This window comes from Arachis duranensis, chromosome 5, assembly GCF_000817695.3.
Source record: "Arachis duranensis cultivar V14167 chromosome 5, aradu.V14167.gnm2.J7QH, whole genome shotgun sequence".
NCBI classification, from domain to species: Eukaryota; Viridiplantae; Streptophyta; class Magnoliopsida; order Fabales; family Fabaceae; genus Arachis; species Arachis duranensis.
In genome coordinates, this window is record NC_029776.3 from 56,346,336 (window position 1) to 56,350,814 (window position 4,479).

The window sequence follows — 4,479 nt, forward strand, 5'->3', positions numbered from 1 at the left end:
TCATCATTCTCACCTATGAACGCGCGTGACTGACAACCACTTCCATTCTACTCTAGGCCGGGCGCATATCTCTTAGATTCCCCAACAGAATCTTTGTGGTATAAGCTAGATAGATGGTAGCATTCATGGGAATCTGGAAGGTCTAACCTTGTCTGTGGTATTCCGAGTAGGATTCCGGAATTGAATGACTGTGACGGGCTTCAAACTCCTGAAGGCTGGGCGTTAGTGACAGACGCAAAAGAATCAAGGGATTCTATTCCAACCTGATTGAGAACCGACAGATGATTAGCCATGTTGTGACAGAGCATTTGGACCATTTTCACTGAGAGGATGGGATGTAGCCTTCAACAAGGGTGATGCCTCCAGATGATTAGCCATGCAGTGACAGCGCATAGGACCATTTTCCAGAGAGGATGAAAAGTAGCCATTGACGACGGTGACGCCCTATATAAAGCTTGCTATGGAAAGGAGTAAGAAGGATTGGATGAATGTAATAAGAAAGTAGAGATTCAAGAGGAGCACAGCATCTCCATACGCCTATCTGAAATTTCCACTATTGATTTACATAAGTATTTCTATCCTATTTTATTTTCTGTTTATTATTTATTTTCGAACTTATCATAAACCATTTAATCTGCCTAACTGAGATTTACAAGGTGACCATAGCTTGCTTCATACCAACAATCTCTGTGGGATCGACCCTTACTCACGTAAGGTATTACTTGGATGACCCAGTACACTTGCTGGTTAAGTTGAACGGAGTTGTGATCACACGTGCCATTACCAGGGATTATTAAGATCCCAATTCATCACACCATGATCTCTTTGGGGTATTTTTGATAGAGTAATTAAATAAATCTCATGCAAATACAAAGAGAATGAATCACACTTTCGTCCACCAATGCACAATCAATCCCTGACAACGGCGCCATAAACTTGATGCAGGTGGAAATTGTCTCTCAACAAATTTCCTTCGTCAAGTGTACCAAATTTTGTCGTCAAGTAAAAACTCACAATAGAGTGAGGTCGAATCCTACAGGGATTGATTGATCAAGCAACTTTGATTAGAAGATTGTTCTAGTTGAGGGAATTTAGAATTTGGGTTGAGAGTTGCAGAAAATAAAATGGCGGGAATGTAAATGACGGAAAAGTAAATGCTAGAATTAAAAAACTGGAAGTAAATGACTGAAATTAAATTACAGAATTGTAAATGGGAATGGGGTGTTTGCTCATGAAAATAAACGCAGAAATTAAAGAGAATGGGTGAGATCAGAATTGGGAAGTTCATTGGGCACAAGAGATGTTGCAATTCTCCGGATCAAGTTCATTTTCATCTCTTCCTCAATCAATGCATTCATTGATCTCCTTGGCAATCTTAATTGATTGAATTACAATTTCTTGCAATTCAATCTCTCAAATCTTGATCAATAGCCAATTCCTTGGTCAATTGCTCAATAGCCAATTCCTTGGTTAATTGCTCATGAGAAGAGATGAAGTGTGGTCACTGATTATACCACATGCATTTCCCAAATCATGTTTTGAGAGGATTATAGTCACATATCCATCCAAACCCAATTTGGTCTAGCATGAGAAAGCATTTCTAGCTTGATCTCTTCATTCCTCTTTCAAGGTTCAGAAGGGATCCAAGTTTGAATAGTTTCTTTTCCAAGATAACTACCCAATGGGATGAAGATCGAAAGCTTTCAAGTAAAATCAAGAGAAAAGATAGAAAAAGAATGAAGAAAACTAGTATTGATCCATCAAATTACAACAGAGCTCCCTACCCAATGAAATGGGTTTAGTTGTTCATAGCTCTAAAAAATGAAAACAAAGATGGAGAATACATTCTGAACTAGAAGAGTAGAGAAAGTAAAAATATAGAGAGTAATGCTTTTCTTTTCCTTTCAGACTCCTTTCCAACTCTCTCCAAAAAAAAAACTCCCAATATAATTCAAAGCTACTCCTATATATACTATTCTTCTATTCTTCTAGTTGATTCTTCAAGTTTTGGGCCTTTGGATCTTCAGTTTGGAGTAGTTCTCTTCTTCACTTGGGCTTGGTTTTATTTGCAGAGAGAAAGTGTGATGTGGGCAGAGACTTTAGCTCAAGACGTTAGAGGTGTTAACATTCAGTGAGAAAATGGGTTCGAAAACGTTAGTGTCATTAAACTTTTTCACTAACGTTTCTTACCCAAGTAAATGCCACGTTAACCTCAACATTAGTGGCACAAACGTTGCCATTAACGTTGCCTCTTTGTCCTTCGCACACGTTATTGGGGCTCAACTTTTCGAATAACGTTGAGAGCCTCCCCCTTTCCCACGTTAGAGTCCACGTTAACTTAGTTAACGTGGCTCTTTTAACGTAGGCATGCCAATCTTCGAGAACGTTAGTGACTCTCAACATTGTCACTAACGTTCCAATATGCCCCTATTCACGTTAGAGTCCACGTTAACTAGGTTAACGTGGCTTCTAACGTGGATTTGCAAACCATTTCCAACGTTAGTGACAATGTTGAGTGTCACTAACGTTGGCTCATCTTTCACTCATTACCGTTAGCTTCCACGTTAACTAAGTTAACGTAGAAGTTAATATGGCTCCTTGGGGTTTTGTGGTTGCTTCTAACGTTAGTGACAATGTTGGGGGTCACTAACGTTGTCGACCATTCTTGCCTCTCACGTTAGCTCCCACGTTAACCAAGTTAACGTGGAAGTTAACGTGGTACATTGCACCTTAGGCCAACGTTAGTGACAATGTTGAATGTCACTAACGTTGGCTTCCTTCCCCTTGTTAACATTAGAGGCCACGTTAACCAAGTTAATGTGGACTCTAACGTGGCCACTTATGATCATTGGCCAACGTTAGTGATAATGTTAAGTGTCACTAACGTTGGCTCAAAATCCTTTCTTCACGTTAGAGCTCACGTTAACTTAGTTAACATGACTCTTAACGTGGGCAATGATGGCTTCGAGAGCGTTATTGGCAATCACTTTTCTCATTAACTTTGCAAGTTACCTCCCATTCCACGTTAGTGGCCACGTTAATTAGATTAACGTGACTGCTAAGTGGTTCCTCCTTGCTTCCTTGAACTCCACCACCTTTTATTCATGGGGTTGTCCATGCTCTTTTCCTTGCTGGTCCTCCTTGTGTCCTCTTGCACTTCCTCGCAGCCGTGCCAATCTCGCTTGCTTCCAATCCGCAAGTGCCTTCCTCACTGATTCATGACTCTCTTCCACCCTTTGTCTCTCTTCATAAAGTGCTGAACCGTTTCTATTTACTTGTCCTATCAATCCCCTCAATGCTCCTTTCTTTTCCCTATAAAATAAAATAAGAAAAGTAAAAAGGAATATCTGAACCAAATTGAATTCTACGGCTATCATAATAAAATCAAGAAAAAAGGATTTTTGTTTATTCATGAACTTTGACTAGCTAACTAACTGTGTATCCTTATATGCACATTGGTGGCACCATAAGGTGACACCAAACTTAGTTTGGAGCACTGTGATGAAAAGTTGTGTTCAAAGCCTTAAGAATAATGCTTTGAACACCAAACTTGTTCTCCACTATATTCTGCATATCAAGAATTTCACATGTGTTTGTCAAGTTTCGGTTGGAATTCATGAATATTGATTTATTCACTATTTTCTCAAAGCATATAAAACATGGGTTGCCTCCCATGAAGCGCTTCTTTAGCGTCACTAGCTTGACGTTTTGCTTTCATCAAGGAGGTTGGTAGTGCTTGAAGTCTTCTCCTCTGGCAGTGGACTTATATCCATTGGTTGGATCAATTATCTCTACATGCTCCAAGGAGAGAACTCTGTTGATGGTGAAAACCTTAGGTAACTGAGATGGCACAATAGGGAGATTAGGGGGGATGTCTGTGAAGTAGGCTGAGATTACTTTATCCCCTGGAGAGAAATCTTCCGTAAGGATCTTCTTGTTCCGCCACCCCCTTGGTACCTTCTTCTTTGACCCTGGTGCTGTTTTCTTATTCTTGATGGCCTCCTTTTTTGATGAGCTTTTGTTGATGTCCTCACAAGCCTCTGGTGGCTTAGGTTCTTCCAATTTTTCCTTGACCTATGGCACTTGCTGTTTGCCTTGTCCATCAGCCCAGTGAATCTCAGGATGAGCTGGCTGTGCTTCAGTGCTTGCTTCTTTCTTTAACAGCTCATCATGATATTTGCTTGATTCCTTGTACTCTTGGTCTTCTTCTTTGAAGACATTAAAGCTAAGCTGCTCATCATGGATTCTCAGTATTAGCTCCCCTTTCTCCACATCTATGAGTGCTCTAGCAGTAGCGAGAAATGGTCTCCCCAGTATGATTGGGTGCAAGTGACTCTCTTCCATGTCCAGGATGACAAAGTCTGTTGGGAGAAAGTATTTTCCAACTTTGAGCAACACATTTTCCACCACTCCTATTGCTTGCTTTTGAGTCTTGTCAGCCAACCTTATGACTAAATCTGTGGGTAGTATCTCATTGAT